Here is a 17226-nt window from a genome sequence, read left to right on the forward strand (position 1 = left end):
TCAGAGTCTATAGTCTCTTATGGTTCATCCCCCACCTCTGATTTCCCTGCCTTCATTTTCCCCTTCCTTCTTGTAATGTCCTCCATGATATTACCTTTGTCCCACAAATAAGTGAAAATATATGATAATTGAATTTCTCTGACTTATTTCATTTAGCATAACCTCTTCCAGTCTCATCCATGTCAATGCAAAAGCTGGTTATTCATCCTCTTGATGACTGAATAATATACCATTATATATATGGGCCACATCTTCTTTATCCATTCTTCTGCTGAAGGGCGTCTCAGCTCCTTCCACAATTTGACTATTGTGGACATTGCTGCTGTGAACATTAGTGAGCATAAGGCTCTTCATTTTACTATATCTTTATCTTTGGGGCAAATACCCAGTGCAATTTCTGGGTCATAGGGTAGCTCTATTTTTAATTTTTTGAGGAACTTCAACACGGTTTTCAAAAGTGGTTGTACCAACTTGCATTGCAACCAACAGTGTAAGAGGGTTCCCTTTTCTCCACAACCTCTCCAACATTTGTTGCTTCTTGCCTTGCCAATTTTGGCCATTCTAACTGCTGTAAGATGGTATCTCAATGTGGTTTTGATTTGAATTTCTCTGATGGCTAATGATGACGAGTATTTTTTCAGGTGCCTGTTAGCCATTTGTACATCTTCTTTGGAGAAGTATCTGTTCATGTCTTCTGCTCATTTTTTGACTTATCTGTTTTTTGGATGTTGAGCTTGAGAAATTCTTTATAGATCTTGGATCTCAGCCCTTTTGTCCACAGTGTCATTTGCAAATATCTTCTCCCATTCCATGGGTTGCCTCTTTGTCTTCTTGACTGCTTCATTTGCTGTGCAGAGGTTTTTATCTTGATGAAGTCCCAAAAGTTCATTTTTGCTTTTGTTTCCCTTGCCTTTGGAGATGTGTCTTGAAAGACATTGCTGTGGCCAATGTCAACAGGTTACTGCCTATGTTCTCCTCCAGGATTTTGATAGATTCCTGAGGTCTTTCATCCATTTTGAAGTTATTTTTGTGTATGGTGTAAGAGAATGGTCGAGTTTCATTTTTCTGCATGTAGTTGTCCAGTTTTCCCAGCACCATTTACTGAAAAGATTGTTTTTCCCTCTATTGGATGTTCTTCCTTTTTTTGTGGAATATTAGTTGACAATAGAGTTGAGGGTCCATATCTGGGCTCTCTAGTCTGTTCCATTGATCTGTCTTGTTTTGTGCTAGTGCCATGCTCCCTTGGTGATCATATCTTTGTAGTATAGCTTGACATCAGACACCATGATGGCACCAGCTTTGTTTTTCTTTTTCAACACTTCCTTGGCTACCTGAGGTCTTCCCTGTCTCCATACAAATTTTAGGATTGTTTGTTCCAGCACTGTGAAAATGCTGTTAGTATTTTGATCAGAATGATGTAGAAAATATAGATTTCTCTGGGAAGCATAGACATTTTATCAAAGTTTATTCTTTCAATCCATGAGAATGGAATGTCTTCCCATCTTTTTTTTGTATTCTTCAGTTTCTTTCATGAGTGTTCTATAGTTTCTTGAGTATAGATTCTTAACATCTTGGTTAGGTTTATTCCAAGGTATCTTGTGATTTCTGGTGCTACTGTAAATAGGATCCATTCTCTAAATTATCTTTCTACAGTAACATTGTTAGTGTATGAGAAAGCAACTGATTTCTGTGCATTGATTTTGTATCTTACCATGTTACTGAATTGCTGTATGAGTCCTAATAATTTGGGGGTGGAGTGTTTTGGGTTTGCTACATAAAGTACCATGTCATTTACAAAGAGAGTTTGACTTCTTTGCCAGTTTGAATACATTTTATTTCTTTTTATTCTCTGATCGATGTTGCTAAAACTTCTAGTACTGTGTTGAACAATAGTAGCAAAAGTGGGCATACTTATTGTTTTCCTGACCTTAAGGGAAAGGCTCTCAGTTTTCCCCATTGGGAATGATATTTGCTGTATGTTTTTCATAGATGGATTTTATGAAATTGAGGAATTTCCCTCTGTCCCTATACTCTGAAGAGTTTTAATCAGGGAAGGAAGCTATATTTTGTTAAATGTTTTTTCTGCATCAGTTGAGAGAACCATGTGGTTCTTGTCTCTTCTCTTACTTATGTGTTCTACTACATTGATTGATTTGTAAATATTGAACCACCCTTGCATCTCAGGGATAAATCCCACCTGGTCGTGGTGGATAAACATTTTAACATAGTATTGAACCCTATTAGCTAGGATCTTGTTGAGAATTTTGGCATCCATATTCATCAGGGATATTGGTCTGAAATTCTTTTTGATGGGATCTTTGCTTGGTTTTGGAATCAAGGTAATGCTGGCTTCATAGAATGAGTCTGAATGTTTTCCTTCTGTTTATATTTTTTGAAACACCTTCAGTAGAATAGGTATTATTTTTTCTTTGAATGTTGGGTAGAATTCTCCAGGGAATCCAACAGGTCCTGGACTCTTGTTTACAGAGTGGTTTTTGATCACTGTTTCAATCTCATTACTGGTTATTTGTCTCTTCAGATTGTCAATTTCTTCTTGTTTCAGTCTTGGTAGTTTATCAGTTTCCAAAAAGGCATCCATTTCTTCCAGGTTGCTTAATTTATTGACATATAGTTGTTGATAATAATTTCTGATAATTGTTTCTATTTCCTTGGTGTTAGTCATGACATTTCCCTTTTCATTTATAATTTTATTAATTTGGGTCTTTTTTCCTTTGGATAAGTCTGGCCAGTGGTTTGTCAATCTTATTAATTATTTCAAAGAACCAGCTTCTAGTTTCATTGATCTGTTCTACTCTATTTCTGTTTTCTACTTCATTGCTCTCTAATCTTAATTATTTCCCTTCTTGTGTGAGGGGTAGGCTTGATTTGTTGTTCATGCTCCAGTTCTTGAAGATGTAAAAAGTGAGTTTGTGTACTCAGGATTCTTTTATTTTTTGAGTGAGGTTTGGATGGCTAAGTATGCCCCCCTTAGGCCCATCTTTGCTGTATCCTATAGGTTTTAGACCAATGTGTTTTCATTCTCATTGGTTTCCATGAATTATTTACGATCTTTGATTTCCTGGTTGATCCAAACATTCTTAGGTAGGGTGGTCTTTAGCTTACAAGTGTTTGAATTTCTTCCAAACTTTTTCTTGTGATTGAATTCCAGTTTCAAAGCACTTGGTATAGGAATATACAAGGAATCATCTCAGTCTTTTGGTATCGGTTGAGTCTTGTTATGTGACCTGGTATGTGGTTTATGCTGGAGAAAGTTCCATCTGCACTTGAGAAGAATGACTATTCTGGTGTTTTAGGATGGAATAGTCTGTATATATCTATGAAGTACATCTGGTCCAATGTATAATTCAAAGCTCTTATTTTTTTGTTGATCTTCTGCTTAGATGATTTATCTATTGCTGAGAGTGGAGTGTTGCTGTCTCTTACTATTCTTTTTTATTAACATATAATGTATTATTTGTTTCATAGGTACAGGTCTCTGAATCATCAGTCTTACACAATTCTCAGCCCTCACTATATCACACACCCTCCCAATGTCCATTACCCAGTCACCCCGTCTGTCCCACTCTCTCCCCTTCATCAATGCTCAGCTTGTTTACTGAGATTAAGAGTCTCTTATGCTTTGTCTTCCTCTCTGGTTTCATCTTGTTTCATTTATCCTTCCCTTCCCCTATGACCGTCTGTCTTATTTCTCAAATTCCTCATATTAGTAAGATCATATAATTATCTTTCTCTGATTGACTTATTTCACTTAGCATAATAATCTCTAGTTCCATCACTGTCATTGTAAATAGCAAGATTTGGGGGATTTTGACGGCTGCAATATATACTATATCCCACTTTGTCTTTATCTATTCATCCATTGATGGACGTCTAGGCTCTTTCCATAGATTGGCTATTGTGGACATTGCTACTATAAATATTGGGGTGCAGGTGCCCTTTCTGATCACTACATCTGTATATTTAGGGTAAATACCCAGTAGTGTAATTGCTGGGTTGTAGGGTAGCTTTATTTTCAACTTTTGGGTAACTTCCATACTTTTTTCCAGAATGGCTGCACCAGCTTGCATTCCCACCAACAGTGTAGGAGGGTTTCCCTTTCTCCACATCCTCACTAATACCTGTTGCTTCCTGACTGGTTAATTTTAGCCTTTGGGACTAGTATGAGGTCGTATCTCACTATGGTTTTGATTTGTTCTTCTATGATACTGAGGGATGTTGAGCACTTCTGTGGCCGTTTGGATGTCTTCTTTGCAGAAATGTCTGTTCACCTCTTCTGCCCATTTCTTGATTGGATTATTTGTCCTTTGAGTGTTGAGGTTGATAAGTTCTTTATAGATTTTAGATTCTAGGCTTTTATCTGATATGTCATTTGAAAACACCTTCTTCCATTCTGTCAGTTGTCTTTTGGTTTTGTTGACTGTTTCCTTTGCTGTGCAAAAACTTTTGATCTTGATGAAGTCCCAGGAATTCATTTTTGCCCTTGTTTCCCTTGCCTTTGGCGATGTTCCTAGGAAGAAGTTGCTGTGGCTGAGGTCTAAAAGGTTGCTGCCTGTGTTCTACTCAAGGATTTTGATGGATTCCTGTCTCACATTGAAGTCTTTCATCCATTTTGAGTCTATTTTTGTGTGTGGTATAAAGATATGGTGCAGTTACATTCTTCTGCAAATGGTTGTCCAATTTTCCAAATACCATTTGTTGAAGAGACTGTCTTTTACATTAAACAATCTTTCCTGCTTTGTCTAAGATTAGTTGATTGTAGAGTTGAGGATCCATTTCTGGGCTCTCTATTCTGTTCTATTGATCTGTGGATCTGTTTTTGTGCCAGTACCATACTGTCTTGAAAATTACAGCTTTGTAGTAGAGCTTGAAGTCTGGAATTGTGATGCTCCCTGTTTTCTTTTTCCACATTCCTCTGGCAATTCGGGTCTTTTCTGGTTCCATATAAATTTTAGCATTATTTGTTCCATTTTTTGAAAAAAGTTGATGATAGTTTGATAGGGACTGCTTTAAATGTGTACATTGCTCTAAGTAGCATAGACATTTTCACAATATTTGTTTTTCCAATCCATAAGCATGGAACATTTTCCCACTTCTTTGTGTCTTCCTCAATTTCTTTCATAAGTACTCCATAGTTTTCTGAGTACAGATTCCTTGTCTCTTTGGTTAGATTCATTCCTAGGTATCTTACAGTTTTAGGTGCAGTTGTAAAAATGATCAACTCCTTAATTTCTCTTTCTTCTGTCTTGTTGTTGGTGTATAGAAATGCAACTGATTTCTGTGCATTAATTTTATAGCCTGACACTTTATTGAATTTCCGTATGACTTCTAGCAATTTTGTAGTGAAGTCCTTTGGGTTTTCCACATAAAGTATCATACCATATGCAAAGAGTAAGAGTTTGGCTTCTTCTTTGCCAATACAAATGTCATTTATTTCTTTCTCTTTTCAGATTGCTGAGGCTAGGTCTTCTAGTAGTATGTTGAATAGCAGTGGTGATAGTGGACAGCCCTGCCATGTTCCTGATGTTAGAGGAAAATCTCTAAGTTTTTGCCCATTAAGAATGATATTTTCTGTGTGGTTTTGTTTTTGTTTTTGTTTTCTCATAGATGGATGTTATGGTATTAGGGTATATACCCTCAATCCCTACAGTGTGAAGAGTTTTGATCAAGAAAGGATGCTGTACTTTGTCAAATGCTTTTTCTGCACCTATTGAGAGGATCATATGGTTCTTGTTCTTTCTTTTATTAATGTATTGCATCACATTGATTGATTTGTGAATGTTGAACCAACCTTGCTGCCCAGGAATAAATCCCACTTGGTCGTGGAAAATATTTTTTTAATGTACTGTTGGATCCTATTGGCTAGTATTTTGGTGAGAATTTTTGCATCTGTGTTCATCAAGAATATTGGTTTGTAATTCTCTTTTTTGATGGGATCTGTGTCTGGTTTTGGGATCAAGGTGATGCTAGCCTCATAAAATGAGTTTGGAAGTTTTCCTTCCATTTCTATTTTTTGGAATAGTTTCAGGAGAATAGGTATTAATTCTTCTTTAAATGTTTGGTAGAATTCCCCTGGGAATCCATCTGGCCCAGGGTTCTTGTTTGTTGGGAGATTTTTGATGACTGCTTCTATCTCCTTATTGGTTATGGGTCTGTTCAGGTTTTCTATTTCTTCCTGGTTCAGTTCAGTTGTGGTAGTGCATACGTCTCTAGGAATGCATCCATTTCTTCTGTATTGTCAAATTTGCTGGCGTATTGTTGTTCATAATATGTTCTTATAATTCTTTTAATTACTTTGGTGTTGGTTGTGATCTTTCCTCTTTCATTCATGATATTATTTATTATTTTTTTTTAATATTTTATTTATTTATTTATTTGACAGAGAGAGATGACAAGCAGGCAGAGAGGCAGGCAGAGAGAGGGGAGGAAGCAGGCTTCCTGCTGAGCAGAGAGCCTGATGGGGGGCTCGATCCCAGGACCCTGGGATCATGACCTGAGCCGAAGGCAGCGGCTTAACTCACTGAGCCACCCAGGCACCCCTCATTCATGATATTATTAATTTGGGTGATTTCTCTTTTCTTTTTGATAAGTCTGTCCAGGGGTGTATCAGTCTTATTAATTCTTTTAAAGAACCAGCTACCAGATTCATTGATCTATTCTATTGTTCTTTTCATTTCCATTTCATTGATTTCTGTTCTGATCTTTTTTAAATTTCTGTTCTCCTGCTTGTTGAGACTTTATTTGCTGTTCTTTCTCCAGCTTCTTTAGATGTAGGTTCAAGTTGTATATTTGAGACCTTTCTTGTTTCTAGAGAAAGGTTTGTAATGCTATATACTTTCCTCTCAGGACCGCATTTGTTGTGTCCCAAGGATCTTGAACAGTTGTGTTTTCATTTTCATTTGTTTCCATTGATTTTAAAAATCCTTCTTTAACTTCCTGGCTGACCCCCTCATTCTTTAGTACATTGCTCTTTAGCCTCATTGTATTTGACTTCTTTTCAACTTTCCTCTTGTGGTTGAGTTCTAGTTTCAAAGCATTGTGATCTGAAAATATGCAGGGAATGATCTCAATCTTTTGGTAATGGTTGAGACCTGATTTGTGACCCAGGGTGTGATCTATTCTGGAGAATGTTCCATGTGCACTCAAGAAGAAAGTGTATTCTGTTGCTTTGGCATGTAATTTTCTTAATATATCTGCGATGCCCATCTAGTCCAGTGTGTCATTTAAAGCTTTTATTTCCCTGTTTATCTTTTCTCAGATGATCTGTCCATTTCAGTGAGGGGGTGTTAAAGTCCCTCACTATTATTATATTATTGCCAATGCGTTTCTTTGATTTTGTTATTATTTGGTTTATATCATAGGTTGCTCCCTTGTCAGGAGCATAGATATTTAAAATTGGTAGATCTTGTTATACTGACCCTTTAAGTATTATATAGTGTCCTCCCTTCTATCTTATTATGGTCTGTGGCTTAAATTCCAATTTGTGTGATATAAAGATTGTCACCCAAGTTTTCTTTTGATGTCCATCAGTATGGTATATTGTTTTCTACCCCCCTCACTTTAAATCTGGAGGTGTCTTTGGGTGTAAAATGAATCTGTTGCAGACAGCATATTGATGGTTTGTTTGTTTGTTTGTTTGTTTTTTATCCATTCTGATACCCTGTGTCTTTTGATTGGGGCATATAGCCAAATTACATTCAAAGTAACTATTGAAAAATATGAATTGAGTGCCACTGTTTGCCTGTAAGGTGACTGTAACTGTATATTGTCTGTTCCTTCCTGGTCTGTGTCATTTTTAGGTTCTCTCTTTGCTTAGAGGACCCCTTTCAATATTTCCTGTAGTGTTGGTTTGGTATTTGGAAATTCTTTTAGTTTTTGTTTGTCCTGGAAGCTTTTTATGTCTCCTTGTATTTTCCATGAAAGCCTAGTTGGATATAGTATTCTTGGCGTCATATTTTTTCTCATTTAGTACTCTGAATATATCATGCCAGTCCTTTTGGCTTGCCATGTCTCTGTGGATAGGTCTACTGCCAATCTAATACCATTGTAAATTACAGACCTCTTGTCCTAAGCTGCTTTCAGAATTTTCTCTTTGTCTCTGAGACTTTTAAGCTTTACTAATAAATTACTGGGTGTTAACTTATTTTTATTGATTTTGAGAGGGGTTCTCTGTGCCCACTGGATGTTGATACTTGTTTCATTCCCAAATTAGGGATGTTCTCTGCTACAATTTGCTCCAATATACCTTCTGCCCCTCTCTTTCTTTTTCTTCTGGGATCCCAATTATTCTAATATTGTTTCACCTTATGGTGTCAGTCAGTTATCTCTCAAATTCTCCAGTCATGATCTAGTAGTTATTTATCTCTTTTTTCCTCAGCTTCTTTATTCTTCATCATTTGGTCTTCTATATCACTAAGTCTTTCTTCTGCCTCACTTATCCTATCAGTAAGAGCCTCCTTTTATTTGATTGAACCTCATTAATAACTTTTTTTTTTATTTCAACTTGGTTAGATTTTAGTACTTTTATTTCTTCAGAAAAGGATTTCACTTCTCCAGAAAGGGATGCTCTAGAATGTTTTTTTCAAGCCCAACTAGCATCTTCATAATCGTCATTCTGAATTCTAGTTCTGACACCTTACTAATGTCCATATTGATTAGGTCACTAGCAGGTGGTACTTGCACTTGTTCTCTCTCTCTCTCTCTCTCTCTTTTTTTTTTTTTAGGGAACAAATTTATTTTGCTTTTTCTGAAAGTATCAGGAACTATGAAAAATAAGCTGAATATCTGGCCATACCAAAAACAAAATACAAGTAAAAACAACATTTAGAAATCATGTGTGACCTTACACAAACATGTTTCAAGATACTAAGTATAACACTCCTTCCTCCACAAAGCAAAACAAGTTTATTAAACCACAATACTGAAGTTTTTTTAACTGACATAACTTAAAAAAAAAAAATTAAAAGGAAAAAAAAACATTCAATTCACATCCTGGAAATTTGTCATTTATAAAACAACATCCTCAAATGTCAGGGACAATAAAGTTGGGAAACCTTTCACATATCAATAAAGGGATTCGGATTCCAAAAGAACACAGTGCTTTAGAACTGGGGAAGAAGAGCTTTTGTCGCACTCAGTCTTACCAAATACAAATAAATACAAGAAGATTAAAAAAGAACTACTAAAGCAAAATCTTTCTGTAGAGTAGCAGCTTTTACAAAGTAAAAGGAATCCAGTTCTGCAGAGTTAGCCGTTCCAAAAGCATATGGCCACTTCTATTCCCGAAGTCCCAGAGTCTTGCACTATCAAAATAAAATGATCTTTTTCTTGGAGTAGGTCCAATGAAGGCACCAAAATCCTATCCTCCATGTTCACACAAATGACACTGAAAATGCTCTTATCATCCTTCCAAGATGACCTCAACCTATTAAGAGTTAACACTTTACATATCGAAGATGGAAAAGGAAGCTCCAGACTCATCTGCATTAACCAAGGTCGAGTCTGTAACAGCCTTTGCCCCTCCCAAATCCTTCTAGTCTGGACAGCTAGTTTAGGAGGATACAAATACATTCCCATATTCCCTAGCCATTAAATAAACACAGACATTGGTGCAGGAAGACTCAACTGAACTGTTTCAAACTTAATAAACCCATCTCCAAAAGTTAATTTCACAGCCTCTTACTATTGATTAATAATCTGGACTTAGTATGCAGCCCTCTTTGGTGTCCGTCTCTTCCAGTGTTTTTCAGTAATTTTACACTAGAGAAAACCTTGAAAAATCTTCCAAATTAAGGGAACCCTCATGGCATGGGAGTATGAGCAGTAAGTTAAGGATACTCTGATTTCACAAAAACCCAGAACTATCAGGCTAGGATTCAGAGTTCTTTTTCTTCTCCTGGAGAAAATCTCAGGCTGAAATTCAGAGAAGAGGTTCCTCCCTCAGTTTTAGGAAAAGGAGAGAAAATGCTATTTAATTAGGTTTTGCAGTTCTTCATGTAGAGTTTTAGTTAAGGCTCCAGACTTGTTGCTATCTTTTCTTCATTCTCAAGTCCAACTGGCTGTAGAAACATTTCAAGAGTTCCTTTGGCAGAGTGATAGTTCCGAAGAGTCTGTTTCTTTTTAATCTGAGAATCTTATCACTTTCAGGAAAATACATTTTCTCCAGGACCTTGCAGAAACTTGTTTCATTTGTTCACGTGATGAAAAATGTCCACTGAACACACTAGTTTCTATAGCCATAATTGGGCTCCTGAGCACTCCAAAAAATATGGCCTAGTAGCTCCTTGTATGTACTCTGGCAATTCACCTTTCAACTCAAACATCCTGTTGAGAACTCTTCCTCTGACAAGCCACTGGATTTCTGTATGTAGATTTATGTGCTCTTTGTTCAGACTTTAGTTGTTTTTTTTTTAAACATTCTTATATAAATGGGTCTTTAGTAACAATTTCTGCAGCATTATCCAGAACTTTCATCTCCAAGTGTTTTATATCAGCAGCTCTCTGTAACACCAAAGGAGGTTTTTTTTTTATCCTTATGAGAGATCATTTTCACTTGACTCAGATCTTTCTGTGACTTGACTTTCAAGTTCAGGTTTAGCTCCTCCCTCGTTCACCACCTGTGTCTCAGATCTTGGTTTTGTCTGCCCCAGTTCCTCATTATTTTCTGGTACTGCCTCCTGGTTATTTTTTCCTTCTGCTGGATCATGTTGGTTTGATTTGTTCCCAGATTCCAATTTAGCTTCTTTCCCATTTCCTGCTTTCACGGACTGCTTTGGGTTAAGTTGTGATGGGTCCTTAGCACTCTTTACCACCTCCTGGAGATTATATTTTCTTAACAACATATAATCTTTCACAACACTCAGGCAACAGACAGCTTTAATGATTTCTACTACCACCGTGTACTGCGGATTAGTGAGATCCACTTTATTTTCCGAATTGAGGCTGCCTACTATTCCTGCCAATTCTTTGATAACTTCGTCTCTATTCATGTGACTGTTATTTCGAGATTTATATACAATCTGAGATGTTCCTTTGTTTGGAGATTTAAACCAGGGTTCCAAAAATGTTTCTGCATATTTTTCCATATCTTCTAAGAAAGCCTTGCATGTGCCTGAAATGGGTAACATACGTAGAATAACCCGAGTCTTCTTCTTGGTTTTGTACATATCTTGGAGAATATGATGTACCAATTTCTCAGGTTCTATTCCAAGTGTCCTGATGAAGACTACATTATTTGCTCCACTCTCCACTGACTGGAATCTCCTTAGCTTCATCTCTGTCGATGCTTTAATGTCACCAACTTCTTTCTTCAAGGCAGCCTCCATGTCATCATCTTCTCCCTCACTTCCAGAGGCCTGCTGATCTTTGTCTGTAAACTTTTCTGGCCCGTACATGTCGTCGCCGTACTCGTTGAGCAGGCTGTACGCCTCCTCCACGCACTTGTGTTCGTTCATGTTGCAGGTAATGAGAATGCCCTGTAGCCCGGGTTCCAGCTGCCGGGACCCGCCGCCGTCGCAGCGCCGCGCCCACTTGGCTTGCACATACTGAGCTTTGCCTTTGCGCTTTCCGCCGCTCGACTGAGGAGGCTGCTGGATGGGGGTCGCCATGGCGCGTGAGAACCGAAGCTGGCGAGAAACGTGTTTCTGCGCTGTTCCCGGCTTCCTCACCTCCGCTCTCTCTCTCTCTTTTTTAAGGTGAGTTTTCCCACTTTCTCATTTTCTCCAGAGAGGAATAGATGAATAAAAGAATAAAATGTTAAAAGGATAACAACAACTCCAGAAAAATATACCCTAACCAAATCAGAAGAAACCCGAAACTGGGGAGAGAAGAAAAGAAAAAAAAGTGTATGTATATACACATATATATGATTAGGTCGGTGAATAGAACAGAGCCACACACTTGATTTTGGGCTTATTTTGGTCTATTAGAAGAAACTGTTTCCCAAAAGTTTAAAGAATGAAAACAATACACACATACACACACACAAATAAGAGTTAAACATGAAGAAGGGATGGAATATGATTGTAAAGATGAAAATTTAAAAAGATTTTAGAAAATGAATTGGTAAGACAAGAAGGTTAAAAATGAAAACAAAAATAAGGAGAGAATATGATAAGGCTGGACACTAGAACAAATCCATATGCTAGATTTACAGTATATTTTGGTATGGTATAAAAAAAACTGTATCCCAAAGTTTTAAAGAAAGAAAAACATATGTATATAAAAAATAAGGTTAAATACAATGAAGGGATAGAATATAACTATATAAAATGAAAATTTAAAAAGATTTTTAAAAAGGTATTGATATGATCAAATGATTAAAATAGGTTAAAACAGGAAAGAGAGAATTTTAAAAGAAAACTGAAAATATTTAACTTTTAAAGACTAAAATTTCATGGAAAAAGAACCATGAATTCCTTGTGCTGGATTCCCCTAGCACTGGTGTTTTTCATTTTTTAGTCATTACTAAATTTGGTCTTGGCTGGATCTTGCTGATCTTCTTGCTGATCTTCTGGGGGAGGGGCATCTTGCACTGACTCTCAAATGTCTTTGTCCAAGGCGGAGATGTAGTGCCCTTGCCAGGGTTTGCTCGGAGTAGCTTTTGTTCCTTGAAAGCTTTCGTACAGCTTTGGGGGATGAGAATGAAAAGGGCAGCCTCTCAATCTCCAGCCCTGGAGGAGCCGATAGCTTGGAGACCCCAAATTCAGTGAGTCCACAGAGAAAAGCAGTCAATTACTCCTGTTTCCCTGGTCTCTGCCTGCACTCTGAGCTCATCCTGCCTGTGACCAAGCATTTCTATCTTTGGCATTCAGACCTGTTTGGGGTCTCCAAACCCAATGCACTCCTACACTACTCCTCTTGGTGGAAGAGGAGGGTCTCCCTGAACCTGCCACTTGTAGGGTCCCTGCTCAATGAGCTGTGTCCCAACAATACAAGGATCATGGTTTATGCCAAACTTGAGCTGAAAGCCCACTCCTCAGCTCTGTCTTTACAGCTGCCTTCCCTGCTCTGATACCTGGGAACTCTGCCACAGTCAGGTATCCTTGGTCTTCCTGTGACCCCAAGGGTCCTGAGACCACACTGTGGTCCACCCCCTGCTTAGCCTCTGGAGCAATGTCCCTCAATAAAGGAGAATTCTAAAACTTTCAATTATGTGCTCTGATGCTCTAATATTTGCTAGGAGTCTGCCCTTCTCCTTGCAGTCTATCTTCCCATATATCACCTCAGATTCACTTCTCCATATGTCCTACCTTCCATAATGTGGTCACTTTTCTGTTCATAGAATTGCTGCCAATCTTTTCTTTTATCTCCTGTTGAGTTTGTAGGTGTTCAGAGTGGCTTGATAAGTATCTCACTGAATTCCTGGGACCAGATGAAATTTAGGTCTCCTACTCATCTACCATCTTACTTCTCCTCTGAGGTTTCCTGCTATTAACATATTGTTATCACTATGCCCCTTTATTTTGGTTAACAGTTGGCTTATGTAGTTGGCTGCTCCCATGTTGGGGACATAGATATTTACAATTGTTAGGTCTTGTTGGATAGACCCTTTAAGAATGATATACTGTCCTGCTTTATCTCTTATTACAGTCTTCAGCTTAAAATATAATTTGTCTGATATGAGAATTGCTACCCTAGCTTTCTTTTGAGGCTCGCTGGCATGAAAAATAGTTCTCCAACCTCTCACTTTCAGTCTGTATGTATCTTTAGGTTCAAAATGAGTCTCTTATAGAGAGCATATGGATGGGTCAGGTCTTTTTCTCCAATCTGCAACTTTGTGCCATTTCATGGGAGCATTTAGGCCATTCATGTTGAAAGTGATTATTGAAATATATATATATATATATATATATATATATATATATAGTCATCATGTTGCCTGTGAATTCCTTCTTTCTGTGCATTGTCTCTGTAAATTTCTGATCAATATCCCTATATATATATAGTCATCATGTTGCCTGTGAATTCCTTCTTTCTGTGCATTGTCTCTGTAAATTTCTGATCAATATCCCTCTTGGGGTCTTTCTTTTATAGAACCCCCCTTAATATTTCCTGCAGGGCTGGCTTAGTGGTCACATATATTTTTTTTTTTCAGTTTCTGCTCATCCTAGAAGCTCTTTATCTCTTTATTAATTCTGAATGAAAGCCTTGCTAGATAAAGTATTCTTGGCTGCATATTCTTCCATTTAGTAACCTGAATATAACTTGTCAGGCCTTTCTGGCTTTCCAGGTCTCTGTAGACATGTCTGACATACTCTGATGTTCCTGCTTCTCTACATAAGAATTTTCTTCCTCTTAACTGCCCTTAAGATGGTTTCTTTGGTTCTGAGGTCTGCACCCTTTACTATTACATGCCAGGACTTTAGTCTGTTCTTTTTGATTTGGGGAGGTGTCCTCTCTGCCTCTAGGACAGGAATGCTCTTTCCTTACCCAGATTAGGGAAGTTCTTGGCTACACTTTTCTCAAATGCAACTTGTAGTCCTCTCTCTCTCTCTCCCCATCTCCTCAGGGATCCCAATAATTCTGACATTAGAATGTTTCATGGCATCATTTATTTCTCTAATTCTGTTTTCATGGATTTTAAGCTGTTTGTTCCTTCTTTTCTGTCAGTTTCTCTTCTAGATTACTACTTTGTTTTACTGCCTCATTTACCCTAGTATTTAGAGTATCTAGATTAGATTGGATCTCATTGATAACATTTTTATGATCTGCCAGATAAACTCTCATTTCTGCCCTTAGAGAATTTATGTTGCCATTAATGGTTTTCTCCATGCTAGGTATTATTTTCATAACTGTCACCCTGAAGTCTATTTCCAACATTTTGCTTATACCCATAACCATTAGTTCTGTGGCAGAGGTCAGAGTCTGCCTCCTACTCTTAGTTCTTCTGTTGAGGAGTGGTTAAGGGAATATACAGAATCCAAATTATTGACCACAACTCAAGCAAGATATACCTGTTTTATAGGGACTTTAAGGTTGTTGGTCTCTTATTCTTCCTGCCTGTCCTCTGGGGTGGGGCAGAGGCTGCCACCCTGTTACTCAGGCAATGTTGTTTGGGCAGAATTGCCTTGCCCCTTGTGGTGCGGGGATGGGCTCTATGAAAGCCATCTTTGGGGGGTTTTGTTCTCTTTCAGCTTTCCCTGGTGGGTTTCTGTGTACCTTCTAAGAGTCAGAGCAGAAATGACTGTGTCCAAACTCCTGTCTCAGAGCAGAAAGATTGCAGACTGTTCTCCAGAAACCCCTCCAGGTCACACTGACTCCATTTTTGTCTGTATTGCTAAAAAACACAGCGACCTGGGTTGTGTGTCCCACAGAAGAGTTGCCCTGCCACCTCTTGGGGGAATGGGCTCAGTGAAAACAGGTTTTTTGGAGCTTTTGTTCTCTGGCAGCTTTCCCTTCTGAGATTCAGAGCAGAAGTGACTTTATCCAACCCTCCATCTCAGAACAGAGAGATGGAATTCTGTTATTCATTAATCTTTGAAGGCCACACTGTCTCCATTTATGTCTGTGCTGCTAAGAACAACAGAGTCCTGGGGTGTGTGCCATACAAGCACTCCCAGCCCTTATTTTCAGGTTCAGGCATGTCTCTGCCCTTTTACACTTCTGAAACCACCAGCTGCACCCAGTTCACATGCATATCCCTGTAGCTCCAGGTTTCCTTCTGGTGGGCTGCCCTAAAATCCTTTCCCCACCACTCTCAGTCTGTAAGTCTGTGCCTGGTCCCCAGTGCAGGAGGCTTTTTTTTTTTCCTCCAGTGGCACAGGATCCTGGAGTTTCCCTCCACCTTCTATTTATCTTCCAATATTTGCCCACAGGATCACAGCCCCCCACTTCATACCTGAGACCAACTGCCAGAGATATTCTGTTTGTAGAGATCCAGATATATCTCTTACATCTCTAGTTGATTTTGTGGGTGTTCAGAATGCTCTAATAGATATCCAGCTCAATTTAGGGGACTGGCTGAAATAGGGCCACCTACTCCTCTGCCATCTTTGCATCTTCCAGAAAACTTATCTTTAGAACACACACATATCTTCATAGATACAGTTCTTCATGTTGTATCAGTTTATCTGTGGGTCTGAAGGAACTGGTATTAAAGCTACACTAGTTAGTGTTTATGGTTTGTATTGGCACACTTTGTTTTTTGAGTCAATGTATGGTTTTTATGGTTTCTCTTTCATTATTCAGTTCTCCATCATAGCCTAGCTGTCAGAAGGATTATTTTTAATTTAAACCCACCCATCCCCCAACCGTTTGCATGTAGTGGTCATTCTTCAACCTATGGTGAAAGTTAGACCACTATCTTCTGGGGACTTTATCAATCCAGATCTGTACCACTATTTGATGAGTCATGAGGTTGCATGTGTTGTTGACGGTAGTTGCTACAAACTCTACAGGCACCAGGTCTTATTCTTTGTGTTGGATGATCAATTGTTAAATCATCAGACATTACAGCAACAGCAAAACAGCTTTTACAACTCTAGAGTTTACATATCATGTCGCTGCAACACAAATATTAAGACAGAAATTATTAAATTTTCAAAGGTACTTCAAAGCCATTATTGTAGACCTCCAAATATAGGCCCTGAAAATATATCCAGAATCTATTTGAATATTACTTAGATAAGCAAGTGGCTTTTTCCCCCTTTGAATTGGATATGTATTGTTCAAATTTCCTATTCAAAGTTCCAGAATGACTATGTCTGAATAAAATCTGTTAAGCTGAAATGAGTGATGGGGATTGAGAGATAAAGGTTTCCAGTTATGGAATGAATTAGTCATGGGAATAAAAGGCACAGCATAGAGAATATAGTTAATGGTATTATAATGGTGTTGGGACAGAGGATAGATACACTTGTGGTAAGCATAGCATAGGTATAGATTCATTGAATTACTATGTTGTACACATGTACAATGTAGCATTGTGTGTTAACTATACTTCAACAACAACAACAACAAAATCTGTAGGTTTGTAAGAGGAGAGGATAGCAATGGATTAGGAGGACCTTAGGCTCATCTATTTACAGGAACACAACTAGATAACTATAAAATCATTCTAAATGCCCCAGAAATCAACCCTAATACTGACAGAACAAACTGTACAACTAAAGGGAGAGAAAAGGCCATATGGAACAAGGTAGGTTGTGTGGTGTTGGAGTTTAGGAGAGAAACAGATTGCAGGGGCTGTGAAATGGAGGAAGGCATGGT

General features: G+C 38.1%; 1 pseudogene across 1 annotated transcript; it reads right to left on the bottom strand.

Moving 5' to 3' along the window:
- Window positions 1-8726: 8726 nt before the first annotated feature.
- Window positions 8727-11683, bottom strand: LOC309855978 (THUMP domain-containing protein 1 pseudogene; annotated as a pseudogene). The gene has a single exon. The product of its transcript is annotated as a THUMP domain-containing protein 1 pseudogene (transcript).
- Window positions 11684-17226: the final 5543 nt, after the last annotated feature.

The sequence above is a fragment of the Mustela nivalis genome, assembly GCF_964662115.1.
Source record: "Mustela nivalis genome assembly, chromosome: X".
NCBI lineage: Eukaryota > Metazoa > Chordata > Mammalia > Carnivora > Mustelidae > Mustela > Mustela nivalis.